Genomic DNA, 21,910 nt, shown 5'->3' with positions numbered 1-21,910 from the left:
TATAAAACAATAACAAAAAAAGATATGTTTGCTTCTTTCATATCGGGTGAAATTTAAAAGAGGAAACAAAAGTAAAAAACCAACGGAACGCAGTATTCCCAAGTACTGTATGCGCTCGACGCTGCTTAACTACGGTTATCGGACGAGAACCGGTGTATTCAGCGTGATATGGCCGTTGCCGAGAGTGCTAGTTAATAATTTGAATTTAATTAACTTTCATCTTTATAAAACAATAACAAAAAAGAAGATATGTTTGCTTTTTTCATATCTATTAAAATTTTAAAGAGGAAACAAAAGTGAAAAAGCCAACGGCACGCAGTATTCCCAAGTACTGACTGCGCTCGACGCTGCTAACGTCGGCGATCGGACGAGAACCGGTGTTCTCAGCGTGATATGGCCGTTGCCGAGAGTGCTAGATAATAATTCGAATTTAAATTAAGTGAGACAAATTAACCTTCATCTTTTTAAAACAATAACAAAATGAAAATATGTTTGCTTTTTTCATATCTATTGGAATTTAAAAGAGGAAAAAAAAAGTGAAAAAGCTAACGGCACGCAGTGTTCCTAAGTGGTCGCCCTCCCAAGTACTGACTGCGCTCGACGCTGCTTAACTTCGGTGATCGGACGAGAACGGGTGTATTCAGCGTGATATGGCCGTTGCCGAGAGTGCTAGTTAATAATTTGAATTTAATTAACTTTCATCTTTATAAAACAATAACAAAAAAGAAGATATGTTTGCTTTTTTCATATCTATTAAAATTTAAAAGAGGAAATAAAAGTGAAAAAGCCAACGGCACGCAGTGTTCCTAAGTGGTCTCCATCCCAAGTACTGACTGCCCTCGACGCTGCTTAACTACGGTGATCGGACGAGAACCGCTGTATTCAGCGTGATATGGTCGTTGCCGAGAGTGCTAGTTAATAATTCGAAAATAAATTAAGTGAGACAAATTAACCTTCATCATTTTAAAACAATAACAAAATGAAAACATGTTTGCTTTTTTCATATCTATTAAAATTTAAAAGAGGAAAAAAAAGTGAAAAAGCCAACGGCACGCAGTGTTCCTAAGTGGTCTCCCTCCCAAGTAGTGACTGCGCTCGACGCTGCTTAACTTCAGTTATCGGACGAGAACCGGTGTATTCAGCGTGATATGGCCGTTGCCGAGAGTGCAAGTTAATAATTTTAATTTAATTAACTTTCATCTTTATAAAACAATAACAAAAAGAAGATATGTGTGCTTTTTCAAATCGGGTGGAATTTAAAAGAGGAAACAAAAGTGAAAAACCAACGGCACGCAGTATTCCCAAGTACTGACTGCGCTCGACGCTGCTAACGTCGGCGATCGGACGAGAACCGGTGTTCTCTGCGTGATATGGCCGTTGCCGAGAGTGCTAGATAATAATTCGAATTTAAATTAAGTGAGACAAATTAACCTTCATCTTTTTAAAACAATAAAAAAAAGAAAATATGTTTGCTTTTTACCTCTCCGAGTGACGTATGTCACGGAGAGGTATTACACCGGCCGTGTCTGTCTGTGTGTGTGTCTGTCTGTCTGTGTGTGTGTCCGTCTGTCAGACCCCACGTGACCGCGTTCGCAGTTTACAAATCGGAGCAAACAAATACCCGATTTCCGGAACGCGTTCGCGGTTCACGGAAATTTGGCCATTCATCTACCAACACCAGTCTTTACTTATTGGCTTCTAAGGACCACAATCTGCTAGTCTTTGTCCGTCCCACATGGACACTAGTCTGTACTTGCTTGCTTCTATGCACCACCATCTTCTGTTCTTCGTCAAGTTTACCTTGACACCAGCTTCTATGCACCACCATCTTCTGTTCTTCGTCAATTCCACATTGACACCAGCTTCTATGCACCACCATCTTCTGTTCTTCGTCAATTCCACATTGACACCAGCTTCTATGCACCACCATCTTCTGTTCTTCGTCAATTCCACATTGACACCAGCTTCAATGCACCACCATCTTCAGGTCTTTTGTCCATTCCACATGGACGCCAGTCAGTACATTCTGGCTTCTTTTCCTCCGTCATCGTTTGGTTTCAAGATATACGCGGCGATCGGCTAGGGTTACGAGAAACGTCTAGCCTCCCAATGGCAGGGCTTCCACCATCGGTTCAAGCGAATGCGTTTTTATCTATTATTATAATGGAAACGAAACGTATATATACCCCAAAATTTGAAAAAAGCGGGCAAGAGGGGTACCCTTCACTTTAAACGTCAATATTAGCAAAGTTTCGAAAGATAATAGGAACAACTTTATTTTAAACGATTTAACTATTTTTAAAGTTATTTACTGGCGATTAAAATAATTAAAAATAATTATATTTATTTAAATATTAAAGATAAACCCAAGTACCGAAGTCGTTAAATCATTGCCTCCTATATCTATCAAGGCCCGTGCATTGCGTTATATTTCCTACATTGCCTCCTGTATCTATCAAGGCCCATGCATTGTGATATATTTCCTTCATTGCCTCCAATATCTATCGAGGCCCGTGCATTGCGATATATTTTTGAGAACAACAACCAAAATGGGAAGCTCCTCTCAGAACCATAATAATTTGTTTTCTCAGTTATATGAAATGAAAATATGGATAATATTTTCGGCAATTCGATTTGAATGGCTCTTTCTGATGTATCATTCTCTCAGCACTGTTCATAATGGACAGGAACGTAGAGATTCGAGACACTAGGAATTACGATAGTGTTTCAAATCCTCTGTATTGAGGGCTTAAAGGCTTGGAGTGAGTCGAAAGATAAATACACATCCTATTTTGTAGTTGTACCATGCGTACCACAATGTTGCCAGGCGTTTATTGAAGGATGCTTGGGTACTTGGTACAGACTGTTACGTCTACCAAGTTTCCTAGCATCCAAGAATAAATAGGATTCATAGAAGCCAGTGTTAAGGGCATGTCATGGGTCAAGTCGTTAAATATATCGACGCAGTTAAATAGCTGATGGCATTATTTTATCCACTTTCCCATTGCCTTCGAGTGGAAGTTCAACGTTGGCACGGACGACAGATGGCGCTCTTAAACTTCTACCCCCAAAAATCGTTGTTGTCTGCTCGTTTTGCCCTTCCGCGTTTTTTCGTTATAAACTTATGATTTAACGAACTGTTAAGATAAAATTTCATATTTCCTAAGACAGATAAGCTTCTACTCCTTTCATATTACTCCCAGTTAGATTTAATGCTTAAAAAATATATTTTCAATAAAAACACCGCTTCCACTAGTGGATTTATACTCCTTGTTAGATTAGTGTAGGTGTAGAGAGTAATCATTACAAACGCTAAAAAATATATTTTCAAAAATGAAGAACATAGAACATTTATTCTATATCAAAAAATATTTTGGTGGTAAGATTGCTTTAGAAAAATCCAAACGGCTAGATATTGGTAAAAAAGACATGTGTAAGCTATTTGTAGATGAAATAATTGTTTTACATGTTTTAAATGAGACTAAAACTTCCACTATTGTGTCTAAAAAAGTGTTGGCCATGTATATTTTTTAAATATGACGGAATTGCGGTTGATATGATAGCGCCCTATTTGCGAAAAAAACCTTTTTTTAAACAGTTGAATCATTCTTTGATAGAATTTCGAAGGAAGAAGTTAAGTGTTAGATTTGCTCGATTAATTTTGTTCGGCAAATAATATAATTAAGCCTTACGTATTACTGAAGGACAGGGTTGGCAAAAATTAAGTTTTTTTTAAAAAAAAACAAAAGTTGTGTTTTTTATTGTTTGAAACACGATTTTTTGATTTAAACTGTTTTTTAAACAAGTAGAAAAAAACAGTAAAAAAACACAAAAAAACTAGTTTTAAACATGTTTAAATCACTCTTCCAGATCTAATAGTCTATATCGCGGCTCTCCATTTAAGCCACTACTCTCGCTAGCGCAAGGCGCTTATTTTCACAACCTACTTGATTAAAAAAAGGTCTTGGTTTGGACCAAGCCGGAAAAATAAACGATAAGAGTGACGTTTATCAATTGACTGAAGTCCCGATATTGCAATTTTTCTTTATTTATATTAATTTAATCCTTAATCAATATTTAATTCAATCAACTGATTTAACAGTTAGTCGTTTTATTCCCTCCAAATTGATTGAAAAAACTACAAATTTAAGCATTTTCAAGAACAAATTATATTTTCCTAAATTATTTTATGATATTAATTATTTTGAGCGTTCAATATTGAATAAATTTAGAATTTCAAGGTTTAAGAAATTGTCCGTGTGGAATTAAAACCAGGGACCACTTGAACCCAAAGCAAGTATTATACACCTAGACCAACGGACCACGAAACGTGTTGAGAAGTAAAACACGAAAATAAAAATACTCCTAAATTTATAATATGAAGCTCTAAGACGCGACCTTCCGGGATTTAACCTGGTACCACTCGCAACCAGCGCGAGCATCATACCCCTAGACCAACGTACAACGAACATGTACTGCAAAGTCAAACAGGAAAATCAAGAGCTCCTAAAATTTAGAATTTGAAGGTGTAAGAAAGGGTCCTTGTCAGGGTTGGCAAAAACTTAGTTAAAAAAATTTGTGTTTTTATTGTTTATAACACGATTTAAAGTTAGATTTTCGGAAAACATTTTATCATGAAATTAATTATTTAAAAGGGAGTACGTGTTGAGGGTACAATATTGAATATTTGAAAAATTCTACTGACTGTTTAAAAAAGAGCAAACGATCTTTTCAAAAGGAAAATATAATTTTTTTAATAGCGGATACAAAATGAGTGTGATGCGTAAATTTGTACATTTAACCCCTAATGTCTAAATGCCTGATTTCTTTTGTGGCCACTATTCAGTCATTTAAGCTTCCGTACTTCCGAGTTTCTTGGTCAGAACTCATCATACATTTGAAACGTCACCACCCCTTACTTATTTGTAGGCGCTCATGTTTTCCGTTTTCGGATTAGGCGTATTAATTTTAGCATTGTCAAAGGCCTGGCTTTATAGATTACGCGTAATCTTTTTAGAACAGTAAAATGTACCAACAGTGTAGAGAAACCACATAGGAAAAATGTTATTGCTTTGCTTTAAGTAGATGACAAAATAAGTTATCCTTAATCATATTTTTGAATAATAGTCTTCAATACAGATTAGTAATGGATAAAACAACTGGTAGGGTCTCCAAACAATTAAACACACATTTGAAACAGTCGAATAAAGGAAGGTTTTGACTGAAGCTTATTATTTCTATTATTTAATCTTTTCGCTCATTTTCAAATAAAAAAAGAGTTAAAAATATTCGAAATTTTTCTCCATAAAAAAAACATGTTTTAAACTTTTTGTTTAAAACGTTTTAAACAAATTAAAGTTTTTTTTCATGGCTGTTTAAAACAAGTTTTAAACCAAAGTTTAAAACAATTTGTTAAAAACTTGCCAACCCTGCTGAAGGAGATTGATTTTGCCAACCTTTGTGAGTATTTAACTGTTTAATAATTATTTTGGTTAAGTGGGAGCCTAGCTTATGTGTGATTGGGTTGCGGCTTCCATGATTTGGGCACATTTGCTTTTTTTGTGCCGAGGTATGATTCTGCTTTGATATGGACAAATGTTACAAATCATACTGGTAGACTAAGAATGCGGTTGAGGTATAGCGAGAGAGTAGAGTTTCCACAGCAATTGAGAGATATTGAAAAGGCTTGAACAATAGACTATTTTAAAATTCAATTCCTGCACTTGCAAAGAATTAAAAAAAGCGATAGATGCATATATTTAGGTTGTTTAAGGGGTAGTGATAGTCATCTCCACTCGGAGAGGTAATATTTTGGCTTTCCCAACTTGTTTCATATCTATTGGAATTTAAAAGAGGAAAAAAAAAGTGAAAAAGCTAACGGCACGCAGTGTTCCTAAGTGGTCGCCCTCCCAAGTACTGACTGCGCTCGACGCTGCTTAACTTCGGTGATCGGACGAGAACGGGTGTATTCAGCGTGATATGGCCGTTGCCGAGAGTGCTAGTTAATAATTTGAATTTAATTAACTTTCATCTTTATAAAACAATAACAAAAAAGAAGATATGTTTGCTTTTTTCATATCTATTAAAATTTAAAAGAGGAAAAAAAGTGAAAAAGCCAACGGCACGCAGTGTTCCTAAGTGGTCTCCATCCCAAGTACTGACTGCCCTCGACGCTGCTTAACTACGGTGATCGGACGAGAACCGCTGTATTCAGCGTGATATGGTCGTTGCCGAGAGTGCTAGTTAATAATTCGAATATAAATTAAGTGAGACAAATTAACCTTCATCATTTTAAAACAATAACAAAATGAAAACATGTTTGCTTTTTTCATATCTATTAAAATTTAAAAGAGGAAAAAAAAGTGAAAAAGCCAACGGCACGCAGTGTTCCTAAGTGGTCTCCCTCCCAAGTAGTGACTGCGCTCGACGCTGCTTAACTTCAGTTATCGGACGAGAACCGGTGTATTCAGCGTGATATGGCCGTTGCCGAGAGTGCTAGTTAATAATTTTAATTTAATTAACTTTCATCTTTATAAAACAATAACAAAAAGAAGATATGTGTGCTTTTTCAAATCGGGTGGAATTTAAAAGAGGAAACAAAAGTGAAAAACCAACGGCACGCAGTATTCCCAAGTACTGACTGCGCTCGACGCTGCTAACGTCGGCGATCGGACGAGAACCGGTGTTCTCTGCGTGATATGGCCGTTGCCGAGAGTGCTAGATAATAATTCGAATTTAAATTAAGTGAGACAAATTAACCTTCATCTTTTTAAAACAATAAAAAAAAAGAAAATATGTTTGCTTTTTTCATATCTATTGGAATTTAAAAGAGGAAAAAAAAAGTGAAAAAGCTAACGGTACGCAGTGTTCCTAAGTGGTCGCCCTCCCAAGTACTGACTGCGCTCGACGCTGCTTAACTTCGGTGATCGGACGAGAACCGGTGTATTCAGCGTGATATGGCCGTTGCCGAGAGTGCTAGTTAATAATTTGAACTTAATTAACCTTCATCTTTATAAAAAATAACAATAAGAAGATATGTTTGTTTTTTCATATCTGGTGGAATTTAAGAGGAAACAAAAGTGAAAAAGCCATCGGCATGCAGTGTTCCCAAGTACTGACTGCGCTCGACGCTGCTTAACTTCGGTTATCGGACGAGAACCGGTGTATTCAGCGTGATACGGCCGTTGCCGAGAGTGCTAGTTAATAATTTGAATTTAATTAACTTTCATCTTTATAAAACAATAACAAAAAGAAGATATGTTTGCTTCTTTCATATCGGGTGGAATTTAAAAGAGGAAACAAAAGTGAAAAACCAACGGAACGCAGTATTCCCAAGTACTGTATGCGCTCGACGCTGCTTAACTTCGGTGGTCGGAGGAAAACCGGTGTTTTCAGCGTGATATGGCCGTTGCCGAGAGTGCTTGTTAATAATTCGAATTTAAATTAAGTGAGACAAATTAACCTTCATCATTTTAAAACAATAACAAAAAAAACATGTTTGCTTTTTTCATATCTATTAAAATTTATAAGAGGAAAAAAAAGTGAAAAAATCAACGGCACGCAGTGTTCCTAAGTGGTCTCCCTCCCAAGTACTGACTGCGCTCGACGCTGCTTAACTTCGGTTATCGGACGAGAACCGGTGTATTCAGCGTGATATGGCCGTTGCCGAGAGTGCTAGTTAATAATTTGAATTTAATTAACTTTCATCTTTATAAAACAATAACAAAAAAGAAGATATGTTTGCTTTTTTCTTATCTATTAAAATTTAAAAGAGGAAAAAAAAGTGAAAAAGCCAACGGCTCGCAGTGTTCCTAAGTGGTCTCCATCGCAAGTACTGACTGCGCTCGACGCTGCTTAACTTCGGTGATCGGACGAGAACCGCTTTTTTCAGCGTGATATGGTCGTTGCCGAGAGTGCTAGTTAATAATTCGAATTTAAATTAAGTGAGACAAATTAACCATCATCTTTTTAAAACAATAACAAAAAGAAAATAAGTTTGCTCTTTTCAAATCTATTGGAATTTAAAAGAGGAAAAAAATGTGAAAAAGCCAACGGCACGCAGTGTACCTAAGTGGTCTCCCTCCCAAGTAGTGACTACGCTCGACGCTGCTTAACTTCGGTTTTCGGACGAACACCGGTGTATTCAGCGTGATATGGCCGTTGCCGAGAGTGCAAGTTAATAATTTGAATTTAATTAACTTTCATCTTTATAAAACAATAACAAAAAGAAGATATGTGTGCTTTTTTCAAATCGGGTGGAATTTAATAGAGGAAACAAAAGTGAAAAACCAACGGCACGCAGTATTCCCAAGTACTGACTGCGCTCGACGCTGCTAACGTCGGCGATCGGACGAGAACCGTTGCCGAGAGTGCTAGTTAAAAATTCGAATTTAAATTAAGTGAGACAAATTAACCTTCATCTTTCTAACCTTGACATTTTACGTCACATCTGAGACCTCACAACACCGCTCCCGGATGGGGTCGAACCACCAACCTATTGGTTAACAGCCGAACGCGCTAACCATTGCGCCACGGAAGCCCAAAAATTAAATGGTCGTCATTTATTGTTCAAAAACTTTGGCTTTCTACGTTACATTTCAGATCCCACAACACCGTTCCGGGTGGGCTCGAACCACCAACCTATTGGTTAACAGCCGAACGCTCTAACCATTGCGCCAAGGAAGCCCAAAATTTAAATGCTCGTCAGGTATTGTGTAAAAACCTTGACTTTTTACGTCACATCTGAGACCTCACAACACCGCTCCCGGATGGGCTCGAACCACCAACCTATTGCTTAACAGCCGAACGCGCTAACCATTGCGCCACGGAAGCCCAAAAGCTAAATGCTCGTCAGGTATTGTGCAAAAAACTTGACTTTTTACGTCACATCTGAGAACTCACAACACCGCTCCCGGATGGGCTCGAACCACCAACCTATTTGTTAACAGCCGAACGCGCTAACCATTGCGCCACGGAAGCCCAAAAGTTAAATACTCGTCAGGTATTGTGTAAAAACCTTGACATCTTACGTCACATCTGAGACCTCACAACACCGCTCCCGGATGGGCTCGAACCACTAACCTTTCGATTAACAGCTGAACGCGCTAACCTTTGCGCCACGGAATCCCAAAAATTAAATGCTCGTCAGGTATTGTGTAAAAACCTTGACTTTTTACGTCACATCTGAGACCTCACAACACCGCTCCCGGATGGGCTCGAACCACCAACCTATTGATTAACAGCCGAACGCGCTAACCATTGCGCCACGGAAGCCCAAAAGTTAAATAATCGTCAGGTATTGTGTAAAAACCTTGACTTCTTACGTCACATCTGAGACCTCACAACACCGCTCCCGGATGGGCTCGAACCACCAACCTATTGGTTAACAGCCGAACGCGCTAACCATTGCGCCACGGAAGCCCAAAAGTTAAATGCTCGTCAGGTATTGTGTAAAAATCTTGACTTTTTACGTCACATCTGAGACCTCACAACACCGCTCCCGGATGGGGTCGAACCACCAACCTATTGGTTAACAGCCGAACGCGCTAACCATTGAGCCACGGAAGCTCAGAAATTAAATTGTTGTCAGGTATTGTGGAAAAACTTTGGCTTTCTACGTTACATTTGAGACCCCACAACACCTCTCCCGGGTGGGCTCGAACCACCAACCTTTCGATTAACAGCTGAACGCGCTAACCATTGTGCCACGGAAGCCCAAAAGCTAAATGCTCGTTAGGTATTGTGTAAAAACCTTGACTTTTTACGTCACATCTGAGACCTCACAACACCGCTCCCGGATGGGCTCGAACCACCAACCTATTGGTTAACAGCCGAACGCGCTAACCATTGCGACACGGATGCCCAAAAGTTAAATGCTCGTCAGGTATTATGTAAAAACCTTGACGTTTTACGTCACATCTGAGACCTCACAACACCGCTCCCGGATGGGGTCGAACCACCAACCTATTGGTTAACAGCCGAACGCGCTAACCATTGAGCCACGGAAGCTCAGAAATTAAATTGTTGTCAGGTATTGTGGAAAAACTTTGGCTTTCTACGTTACATTTGAGACCCCACAACACCTCTCCCGGGTGGGCTCGAACCACCAACCTTTCGATTAACAGCTGAACGCGCTAACCATTGTGCCACGGAAGACCAAAAGTTAAATGCTCGTTAGGTATTGTGTAAAAACCTTGACTTTTTACGTCACATCTGAGACCTCACAACACCGCTCCCGGATGGCTCGAACCACCAACCTATTGGTTAACAGCCGAACTCGCTAACCATTGCGACACGGAAGCCCAAAAGTTAAATGCTCGTCAGGTATTATGTAAAAACCTTGACTTTTTACGTCACATCTGAGACCTCACAACACCGCTCCCGGATGGGGTCGAACCACCAACCTATTGGTTAACAGCCGAACGCGCTAACCATTGAGCCACGGAAGCTCAGAAATTAAATTGTTGTCAGGTATTGTGGAAAAACTTTGGCTTTCTACGTTACATTTGAGACCCCAAAACACCTCTCCCGGGTGGGCTCGAACCACCAACCTTTCGATTAACAGCTGCACGCGCTAACCATTGTGCCACGGAAGCCCAAAAATTAAATGCTCGTCAGGTATTGTGTAAAAACCTTGACTTTTTACGTCACATCTGAGACCTCACAACACCGCTCCCGGATGGGCTCGAACCACCAACCTATTGGTTAACAGCCGAACGCGCTAACCATTGCGACACGGAAGCCCAAAAGTTAAATGCTCGTCAGGTATTATGTAAAAACCTTGACTTTTTACGTCACATCTGAGACCTCACAACACCGCTCCCGGATGGGGTCGAACCACCAACCTATTGGTTAACAGCCGAACGCGCTAACCATTGAGCCACGGAAGCTCAGAAATTAAATTGTTGTCAGGTATTGTGGAAAAACTTTGGCTTTCTACGTTACATTTGAGACCCCACAACACCTCTCCCGGGTGGGCTCGAACCACCAACCTTTCGATTAACAGCTGCACGCGCTAACCTTTGTGCCACGGAAGCCCAAAAATTAAATGCTCGTCAGGTATTGTGTAAAAACCTTGACTTTTTACGTCACATCTGAGACCAGACAACACCGCTCCCGGATGGGCTCGAACCACCAACCTATTGGTTAACAGCCGAACGCGCTAACCATTGCGCCACGGAAGCCCAAAAATTAAATGGTCGTCAGGTATTGAGGAAAAACTTTGGCTTTCTACGTTACATTTGAGATCACACAACACCGCTCCCGGGTGGGCTCGAACCACCAACCTATTGGTTAACAGCTGAACGCGCTAACCATTGAGCCACGGAAGCTCAGAAATTAAACGGTTGTCAGGTATTGTGGAAAAACTTTGGCTTTCTACGTTACATTTGAGACCCCACAACACCTCTCCCGGGTGGGCTCGAACCACCAACCTTTCGATTAACAGCTGAACGCGCTAACCATTGCGCCACGGAAGCCCAAAAATTAGATGCTCGTCAGATATTGTGTAAAAACCTTGACTTTTTACGTCACATCTGAGACCTCACAACACCGCTCCCGGATGGGCTCGAACCACCAACCTATTGGTTAACAGCCGAACGCGCAAACCATTGCGCCACGGAAGCCCAAAAGTTAAATGCTCGTCAGGTATTGTGTAAAAACCTTGACTTTTTACGTCACATCTGAGACCTCAAAACACCGCTCCCGGATGGGCTCGAACCACCAACCTATTGGTTAACAGCCGAACGCGCTAACCATTGCGCCACGGAAGCCCAAAAGTTAAAAGCTTGTTAGGTATTGTGTAACAAGTTGGGAAAGCCAAAATATTACCTCTCCGAGTGGAGATGACTATCACTACCCCTTAAACAACCTAAATATATGCATCTATCGCTTTTTTTAATTCTTTGCAAGTGCAGGAATTGAATTTTAAAATAGTCTATTGTTCAAGCCTTTTCAATATCTCTCAATTGCTGTGGAAACTCTACTCTCTCGCTATACCTCAACCGCATTCTTAGTCTACCAGTATGATTTGTAACATTTGTCCATATCAAAGCTGAATCATACCTCGCCACACAAAAAGCAAATGTGCCCAAATCATGGAAGCCACAACCCAATCACACATAAGCTAGGCTCCCACTTAACCAAAATAATTATTAAACAGTTAAATACTCACAAAGGTTGGCAAAATCAATCTCCTTCAGTAATACGTAAGGCTTAATTATATTATTTGCCGAACAAAATTAATCGAGCAAATCTAACACTTAACTTCTTCCTTCGAAATTCTATCAAAGAATGATTCAACTGTTTAAAAAAAGGTTTTTTTCGCAAATAGGGCGCTATCATATCAACCGCAATTCCGTCATATTTAAAAAATATACATGGCCAACACTTTTTTAGACACAATAGTGGAAGTTTTAGTCTCATTTAAAACATGTAAAACAATTATTTCATCTACAAATAGCTTACACATGTCTTTTTTACCAATATCTAGCCGTTTGGATTTTTCTAAAGCAATCTTACCACCAAAATATTTTTTGATATAGAATAAATGTTCTATGTTCTTCATTTTTGAAAATATATTTTTTAGCGTTTGTAATGATTACTCTCTACACCTACACTAATCTAACAAGGAGTATAAATCCACTAGTGGAAGCGGTGTTTTTATTGAAAATATATTTTTTAAGCATTAAATCTAACTGGGAGTAATATGAAAGGAGTAGAAGCTTATCTGTCTTAGGAAATATGAAATTTTATCTTAACAGTTCGTTAAATCATAAGTTTATAACGAAAAAACGCGGAAGGGCAAAACGAGCAGACAACAACGATTTTTGGGGGTAGAAGTTTAAGAGCGCCATCTGTCGTCCGTGCCAACGTTGAACTTCCACTCGAAGGCAATGGGAAAGTGGATAAAATAATGCCATCAGCTATTTAACTGCGTCGATATATTTAACGACTTGACCCATGACATGCCCTTAACACTGGCTTCTATGAATCCTATTTATTCTTGGATGCTAGGAAACTTGGTAGACGTAACAGTCTGTACCAAGTACCCAAGCATCCTTCAATAAACGCCTGGCAACATTGTGGTACGCATGGTACAACTACAAAATAGGATGTGTATTTATCTTTCGACTCACTCCAAGCCTTTAAGCCCTCAATACAGAGGATTTGAAACACTATCGTAATTCCTAGTGTCTCGAATCTCTACGTTCCTGTCCATTATGAACAGTGCTGAGAGAATGATACATCAGAAAGAGCCATTCAAATCGAATTGCCGAAAATATTATCCATATTTTCATTTCATATAACTGAGAAAACAAATTATTATGGTTCTGAGAGGAGCTTCCCATTTTGGTTGTTGTTCTCAAAAATATATCGCAATGCACGGGCCTCGATAGATATTGGAGGCAATGAAGGAAATATATCACAATGCATGGGCCTTGATAGATACAGGAGGCAATGTAGGAAATATAACGCAATGCACGGGCCTTGATAGATATAGGAGGCAATGATTTAACGACTTCGGTACTTGGGTTTATCTTTAATATTTAAATAAATATAATTATTTTTAATTATTTTAATCGCCAGTAAATAACTTTAAAAATAGTTAAATCGTTTAAAATAAAGTTGTTCCTATTATCTTTCGAAACTTTGCTAATATTGACGTTTAAAGTGAAGGGTACCCCTCTTGCCCGCTTTTTTCAAATTTTGGGGTATATATACGTTTCGTTTCCATTATAATAATAGATAAAAACGCATTCGCTTGAACCGATGGTGGAAGCCCTGCCATTGGGAGGCTAGACGTTTCTCGTAACCCTAGCCGCTCGCCGCGTAAATCTTAAAACCAAATAAAAACGCATTCGCGTGAACCGATGGTGGAAGCCCTGCCATTGGGAGGCTAGACGTTTCTCGTAACCCTAGCCGATCGCCGCGTATATCTTGAAACCAAACGATGACGGAGGAAAAGAAGCCAGAATGTACTGACTGGCGTCCATGTGGAATGGACAAAAGACCTGAAGATGGTGGTGCATTGAAGCTGGTGTCAATGTGGAATTGACGAAGAACAGAAGATGGTGGTGCATAGAAGCTGGTGTCAATGTGGAATTGACGAAGAACAGAAGATGGTGGTGCATAGAAGCTGGTGTCAATGTGGAATTGACGAAGAACAGAAGATGGTGGTGCATAGAAGCTGGTGTCAAGGTAAACTTGACGAAGAACAGAAGATGGTGGTGCATAGAAGCAAGCAAGTACAGACTAGTGTCCATGTGGGACGGACAAAGACTAGCAGATTGTGGTCCTTAGAAGCCAATAAGTAAAGACTGGTGTTGGTAGATGAATGGCCAAATTTCCGTGAACCGCGAACGCGTTCCGGAAATCGGGTATTTGTTTGCTCCGATTTGTAAACTGCGAACGCGGTCACGTGGGGTCTGACAGACAGACACACACACAGACAGACAGACACACACACACACAGACAGACACGGCCGGTGTAATACCTCTCCGTGACATACGTCACTCGGAGAGGTAAAAACCTTGACTTTTTACGTCACATCTGAGACCTCACAACACCGCTCCCGGATGGGCTCGAACCACCAACCTATTGGTTAACAGCCGAACGCGCTAACCATTGCGCCACGGAAGCCCAAAAGTTAAATGCTCGTCAGGTATTATGTAAAAACCTTGACTTTTTACGTCACATCTGAGACCTCACAACACCGCTCCCGGATGGGGTCGAACCACCAACCTATTGGTTAACAGCCGAACGCGCTAACCATTGCGCCACGGAAGCCCAAAAATTAAATGGTCGTCACGTATTGTGGATCAGTTTTGACTTTTTACGCTACATCTGAGACCCCACAACACCTCTTCCGGGTGGGCCTGAACCACCAGCCTTTCGATTAACAGTTGAACGCGCTAATAATTGCGCCACGGAAGCCCAAAAGTTAAATGTTCGTCAGGTATTGTGGAAAAACTCTGACATTTTACGTTACATCTGAGACCTCACGACACCGCTCCCGGATGGGCTCTAACCACCAACCTATTGGTTAACAGCCGAACGCGCTAACCATTGAGCCACGAAAGCTCAGAAATTAAATGGTCGTCACGTATTGTGGAAAAACTTTGCCTTTCTACGTTACATTTGAGATCCCACAACACCGCTCCCGGGTGGGCTCGAACCACCAACCTATTGGTTAACAGCCGAACGCGTTAACCATTGCGCCACGGAAGCCCAAAAATTAAATGGTCGTCAGGTATTGTGGAAAAACTTTGGCTTTCTACGTTACGTTTGAGATCCCACAACGCCGCTCCCGGGTGGGCTCGAACCACTAAATTATTTGTTAACTGCTGAACGCGCTAACCATTGCGCCACGGAAGCTCAGAAATTAAATGGTTGTCACGTATTGTGGAAAAGTTTTGACTTTTTACGCTACATCTGAGACCCCACAACACCTCTCCCGGATGGGCTCTAACCACCAACCTATTGGTTAACAGCCGAACGCGTTAACCATTGCGCCAAGGAAGCCCAAAAATTTAATGGTCGTCAGGTATTTTGGCAAAACTTTGGCTTTCTACGTTACATTTGAGATCCCACACCACCGCTCCCGGTTGGGCTCGAACCACCAACCTATTGGTTAACAGCCCAACGCGCTAACCATTGAGCCACGGAAGCTCAGAAATTAAATGGTTGTCACGTATTGTGGATAAGTTTTGACTTTTTACGCTACATCTGAGACCCCACAACACCTATTCCGAGTGGGCCTGAACCACCAGCCTTTCGATTAACAGTTGAACGCGCTAATAATTGCGCCACGGAAGCCCAAAAATTAAATGTTCGTCAGGTATTGTGGAAAAACTCTGACATTTTACGTTACATCTGAGACCTCACAACACCGCTCCCGGATGGGCTCTAACCACCAACCTATTGGTTAACAGCCGAACGCGCTAACCATTCAGCCACGGAAGCTCAGAAATTAAATGGTTGTCACGTATTGTGGATAAGTTTTGACTTTTTACGCTACATCTGAGACCCCACAACACCTATTCCGAGTGGGCCTGAACCACCAGCCTTTCGATTAACAGTTGAACGCGCTAATAATTGCGCCACGGAAGCCCAAAAATTAAATGTTCGTCAGGTATTGTGGAAAAACTCTGACATTTTACGTTACATCTGAGACCTCACAACACCGCTCCCGGATGGGCTCTAACCACCAACCTATTGGTTAACAGCCGAACGCGCTAACCATTGAGCCACGAAAGCTCAGAAATTAAATGGTCGTCACGTATTGTGGAAAAACTTTGGCTTTCTACGTTACATTTGAGATCCCACAACACCGCTCCCGGGTGGGCTCGAACCACCAACCTATTGGTTAACAGCCGAACGCGTTAACCATTGCGCCACGGAAGCCCAAAAATTAAATGGTCGTCAGGTATTGTGGAAAAACTTTGGCTTTCTACGTTACGTTTGAGATCCCACAACGCCGCTCCCGGGTGGGCTCGAACCACTAAATTATTTGTTAACTGCTGAACGCGCTAACCATTGCGCCACGGAAGCTCAGAAATTAAATGGTTGTCACGTATTGTGGAAAAGTTTTGACTTTTTACGCTACATCTGAGACCCCACAACACCTCTCCCGGATGGGCTCTAACCACCAACCTATTGGTTAACAGCCGAACGCGTTAACCATTGCGCCAAGGAAGCCCAAAAATTTAATGGTCGTCAGGTATTTTGGCAAATTTTTGGCTTTCTACGTTACATTTGAGATCCCACACCACCGCTCCCGGGTGGGCTCGAACCACCAACCTATTGGTTAACAGCCGAACGCGCTAACCATTGAGCCACGGAAGCTCAGAAATTAAATGGTTGTCACGTATTGTGGATAAGTTTTGACTTTTTACGCTACATCTGAGACCCCACAACACCTATTCCGAGTGGGCCTGAACCACCAGCCTTTCGATTAACAGTTGAACGCGCTAATAATTGCGCCACGGAAGCCCAAAAATTAAATGTTCGTCAGGTATTGTGGAAAAACTCTGACATTTTACGTTACATCTGAGACCTCACAACACCGCTCCCGGATGGGCTCTAACCACCAACCTATTGGTTAACAGCCGAACGCGCTAACCATTGAGCCACGAAAGCTCAGAAATTAAATGGTCGTCACGTATTGTGGAAAAACTTTGGCTTTCTACGTTACATTTGAGATCCCACAACACCGCTCCCGGGTGGGCTCGAACCACCAACCTATTGGTTAACAGCCGAACGCGTTAACCATTGCGCCACGGAAGCCCAAAAATTAAATGGTCGTCAGGTATTGTGGAAAAACTTTGGCTTTCTACGTTACGTTTGAGATCCCACAACGCCGCTCCCGGGTGGGCTCGAACCACTAAATTATTTGTTAACTGCTGAACGCGCTAAGCATTGCGCCACGGAAGCTCAGAAATTAAATGGTTGTCACGTATTGTGGAAAAGTTTTGACTTTTTACGCTACATCTGAGACCCCACAACACCTCTCCCGGGTGGGCTCGAACCACCAACCTTTCGATTAACAGCTGAACGCGCTAACCATTGCGCCACGGAAGCCCATAATTTCAATGTTCGTCAGGTATTGTGGAAAAACTCTGACATTTTATGTTACATCTGAGACGTCACAACACCGCTCCCGGGAGGGCTCAAACCACCAGTCTTTTGAATAGCAGCTGAACGCGCTAACCATTGCGCCACGGAAGCCCAAAAATTAAATGGTCGTCCGGTATTGTGGAAAAACTTTGACTTTTTACGTAACATCTGAGACCTCATAGCACCGCTCCCGGGTGTGCTCGAACCACCAACCTTTCTGTTAACAGCCGAACGCGCTAACGATTGCGCCACGGAAGCCCAGAATTTAAATGGTCGTCCGGTATTGTGGAAAAACCTTGACTTTTTACGTCACATCTGAGACGTCACAACACCGCTCCCGGATGGGCTCGAACCACCAACCTATTGGTTAACAGCCGAACGCGCTAACCATTGAGCCACGGAAGCTCAGAAATTAAACTGTTGTCAGGTATTGTGGAAAAACTTTGGCTTTCTACGTTACATTTGAGACCCCACAACACCTCTCCCGGGTGGGCTCGAACCACCAACCTTTCGATTAACAGCTGAACGCGCTAACCATTGTGCCACGGAAGCCCAAAAGTTAAATGCTCGTTAGGTATTGTGTAAAAACCTTGACTTTTTACGTCACATCTGAGACCTCACTACACCGCTCCCGGATGGGCTCGAACCACCAACCTATTGGTTAACAGCCGAACGCGCTAACCATTGCGCCACGGAAGCCCAAAAGTTAAATGCTCGTCAGGTATTATGTAAAAACCTTGACTTTTTACGTCACATCTGAGACCTCACAACACCGCTCCCGGATGGGGTCGAACCACCAACCTATTGGTTAACAGCCGAACGCGCTAACCATTGCGCCACGGAAGCCCAAAAATTAAATGGTCGTCACGTATTGTGGATCAGTTTTGACTTTTTACGCTACATCTGAGACCCCACAACACCTCTTCCGGGTGGGCCTGAACCACCAGCCTTTCGATTAACAGTTGAACGCGCTAATAATTGCGCCACGGAAGCCCAAAAGTTAAATGTTCGTCAGGTATTGTGGAAAAACTCTGACATTTTACGTTACATCTGAGACCTCACGACACCGCTCCCGGATGGGCTCTAACCACCAACCTATTGGTTAACAGCCGAACGCGCTAACCATTGAGCCACGAAAGCTCAGAAATTAAATGGTCGTCACGTATTGTGGAAAAACTTTGCCTTTCTACGTTACATTTGAGATCCCACAACACCGCTCCCGGGTGGGCTCGAACCACCAACCTATTGGTTAACAGCCGAACGCGTTAACCATTGCGCCACGGAAGCCCAAAAATTAAATGGTCGTCAGGTATTGTGGAAAAACTTTGGCTTTCTACGTTACGTTTGAGATCCCACAACGCCGCTCCCGGGTGGGCTCGAACCACTAAATTATTTGTTAACTGCTGAACGCGCTAACCATTGCGCCACGGAAGCTCAGAAATTAAATGGTTGTCACGTATTGTGGAAAAGTTTTGACTTTTTACGCTACATCTGAGACCCCACAACACCTCTCCCGGATGGGCTCTAACCACCAACCTATTGGTTAACAGCCGAACGCGTTAACCATTGCGCCAAGGAAGCCCAAAAATTTAATGGTCGTCAGGTATTTTGGCAAAACTTTGGCTTTCTACGTTACATTTGAGATCCCACACCACCGCTCCCGGTTGGGCTCGAACCACCAACCTATTGGTTAACAGCCCAACGCGCTAACCATTGAGCCACGGAAGCTCAGAAATTAAATGGTTGTCACGTATTGTGGATAAGTTTTGACTTTTTACGCTACATCTGAGACCCCACAACACCTATTCCGAGTGGGCCTGAACCACCAGCCTTTCGATTAACAGTTGAACGCGCTAATAATTGCGCCACGGAAGCCCAAAAATTAAATGTTCGTCAGGTATTGTGGAAAAACTCTGACATTTTACGTTACATCTGAGACCTCACAACACCGCTCCCGGATGGGCTCTAACCACCAACCTATTGGTTAACAGCCGAACGCGCTAACCATTCAGCCACGGAAGCTCAGAAATTAAATGGTTGTCACGTATTGTGGATAAGTTTTGACTTTTTACGCTACATCTGAGACCCCACAACACCTATTCCGAGTGGGCCTGAACCACCAGCCTTTCGATTAACAGTTGAACGCGCTAATAATTGCGCCACGGAAGCCCAAAAATTAAATGTTCGTCAGGTATTGTGGAAAAACTCTGACATTTTACGTTACATCTGAGACCTCACAACACCGCTCCCGGATGGGCTCTAACCACCAACCTATTGGTTAACAGCCGAACGCGCTAACCATTGAGCCACGAAAGCTCAGAAATTAAATGGTCGTCACGTATTGTGGAAAAACTTTGGCTTTCTACGTTACATTTGAGATCCCACAACACCGCTCCCGGGTGGGCTCGAACCACCAACCTATTGGTTAACAGCCGAACGCGTTAACCATTGCGCCACGGAAGCCCAAAAATTAAATGGTCGTCAGGTATTGTGGAAAAACTTTGGCTTTCTACGTTACGTTTGAGATCCCACAACGCCGCTCCCGGGTGGGCTCGAACCACTAAATTATTTGTTAACTGCTGAACGCGCTAACCATTGCGCCACGGAAGCTCAGAAATTAAATGTTTGTCACGTATTGTGGAAAAGTTTTGACTTTTTACGCTACATCTGAGACCCCACAACACCTCTCCCGGATGGGCTCTAACCACCAACCTATTGGTTAACAGCCGAACGCGTTAACCATTGCGCCAAGGAAGCCCAAAAATTTAATGGTCGTCAGGTATTTTGGCAAAACTTTGGCTTTCTACGTTACATTTGAGATCCCACACCACCGCTCCCGGGTGGGCTCGAACCACCAACCTATTGGTTAACAGCCGAACGCGCTAACCATTGAGCCACGGAAGCTCAGAAATTAAATGGTTGTCACGTATTGTGGATAAGTTTTGACTTTTTACGCTACATCTGAGACCCCACAACACCTATTCCGAGTGGGCCTGAACCACCAGCCTTTCGATTAACAGTTGAACGCGCTAATAATTGCGCCACGGAAGCCCAAAAATTAAATGTTCGTCAGGTATTGTGGAAAAACTCTGACATTTTACGTTACATCTGAGACCTCACAACACCGCTCCCGGATGGGCTCTAACCACCAACCTATTGGTTAACAGCCGAACGCGCTAACCATTCAGCCACGGAAGCTCAGAAATTAAATGGTTGTCACGTATTGTGGATAAGTTTTGACTTTTTACGCTACATCTGAGACCCCACAACACCTATTCCGAGTGGGCCTGAACCACCAGCCTTTCGATTAACAGTTGAACGCGCTAATAATTGCGCCACGGAAGCCCAAAAATTAAATGTTCGTCAGGTATTGTGGAAAAACTCTGACATTTTACGTTACATCTGAGACCTCACAACACCGCTCCCGGATGGGCTCTAACCACCAACCTATTGGTTAACAGCCGAACGCGCTAACCATTGAGCCACGAAAGCTCAGAAATTAAATGGTCGTCACGTATTGTGGAAAAACTTTGGCTTTCTACGTTACATTTGAGATCCCACAACACCGCTCCCGGGTGGGCTCGAACCACCAACCTATTGGTTAACAGCCGAACGCGTTAACCATTGCGCCACGGAAGCCCAAAAATTAAATGGTCGTCAGGTATTGTGGAAAAACTTTGGCTTTCTACGTTACGTTTGAGATCCCACAACGCCGCTCCCGGGTGGGCTCGAACCACTAAATTATTTGTTAACTGCTGAACGCGCTAAGCATTGCGCCACGGAAGCTCAGAAATTAAATGGTTGTCACGTATTGTGGAAAAGTTTTGACTTTTTACGCTACATCTGAGACCCCACAACACCTCTCCCGGGTGGGCTCGAACCACCAACCTTTCGATTAACAGCTGAACGCGCTAACCATTGCGCCACGGAAGCCCATAATTTCAATGTTCGTCAGGTATTGTGGAAAAACTCTGACATTTTATGTTACATCTGAGACGTCACAACACCGCTCCCGGGAGGGCTCAAACCACCAGTCTTTTGAATAGCAGCTGAACGCGCTAACCATTGCGCCACGGAAGCCCAAAAATTAAATGGTCGTCCGGTATTGTGGAAAAACTTTGACTTTTTACGTAACATCTGAGACCTCATAGCACCGCTCCCGGGTGTGCTCGAACCACCAACCTTTCTGTTAACAGCCGAACGCGCTAACGATTGCGCCACGGAAGCCCAGAATTTAAATGGTCGTCCGGTATTGTGGAAAAACCTTGACTTTTTACGTCACATCTGAGACGT

General features: G+C 42.3%; 10 pseudogenes; all 10 read right to left on the bottom strand.

The window, feature by feature from the left end:
- Positions 1-543: 543 nt before the first annotated feature.
- Positions 544-662, bottom strand: LOC149701292 (5S ribosomal RNA; annotated as a pseudogene).
- A 123-nt stretch (positions 663-785) lies between these two features.
- On the bottom strand, positions 786-904 carry LOC149701291 (5S ribosomal RNA; annotated as a pseudogene).
- A 137-nt stretch (positions 905-1,041) lies between these two features.
- LOC149701290 (5S ribosomal RNA) lies at positions 1,042-1,160 on the bottom strand (annotated as a pseudogene).
- Positions 1,161-5,872: 4,712 nt separating this feature from the next.
- Positions 5,873-5,991, bottom strand: LOC149701289 (5S ribosomal RNA; annotated as a pseudogene).
- A 122-nt stretch (positions 5,992-6,113) lies between these two features.
- On the bottom strand, positions 6,114-6,232 carry LOC149701288 (5S ribosomal RNA; annotated as a pseudogene).
- Positions 6,233-6,369: 137 nt separating this feature from the next.
- LOC149701287 (5S ribosomal RNA) lies at positions 6,370-6,488 on the bottom strand (annotated as a pseudogene).
- A 361-nt stretch (positions 6,489-6,849) lies between these two features.
- On the bottom strand, positions 6,850-6,968 carry LOC149701286 (5S ribosomal RNA; annotated as a pseudogene).
- A 580-nt stretch (positions 6,969-7,548) lies between these two features.
- LOC149701285 (5S ribosomal RNA) lies at positions 7,549-7,667 on the bottom strand (annotated as a pseudogene).
- A 123-nt stretch (positions 7,668-7,790) lies between these two features.
- LOC149701284 (5S ribosomal RNA) lies at positions 7,791-7,909 on the bottom strand (annotated as a pseudogene).
- Positions 7,910-8,046: 137 nt separating this feature from the next.
- On the bottom strand, positions 8,047-8,165 carry LOC149701283 (5S ribosomal RNA; annotated as a pseudogene).
- Between the last annotated feature and the right edge of the window lie 13,745 nt (positions 8,166-21,910).

Source organism: Phalangium opilio, unplaced genomic scaffold, assembly GCF_054372755.1.
Source record: "Phalangium opilio isolate 3A_F unplaced genomic scaffold, DU_Popi_V2 ptg000019l_1, whole genome shotgun sequence".
In the NCBI taxonomy this organism is placed as follows: Eukaryota; Metazoa; Arthropoda; class Arachnida; order Opiliones; family Phalangiidae; genus Phalangium; species Phalangium opilio.
Note: the sequence above shows the minus strand (reverse complement) of the source record. Positions and strands in the feature narration are given on the sequence as shown.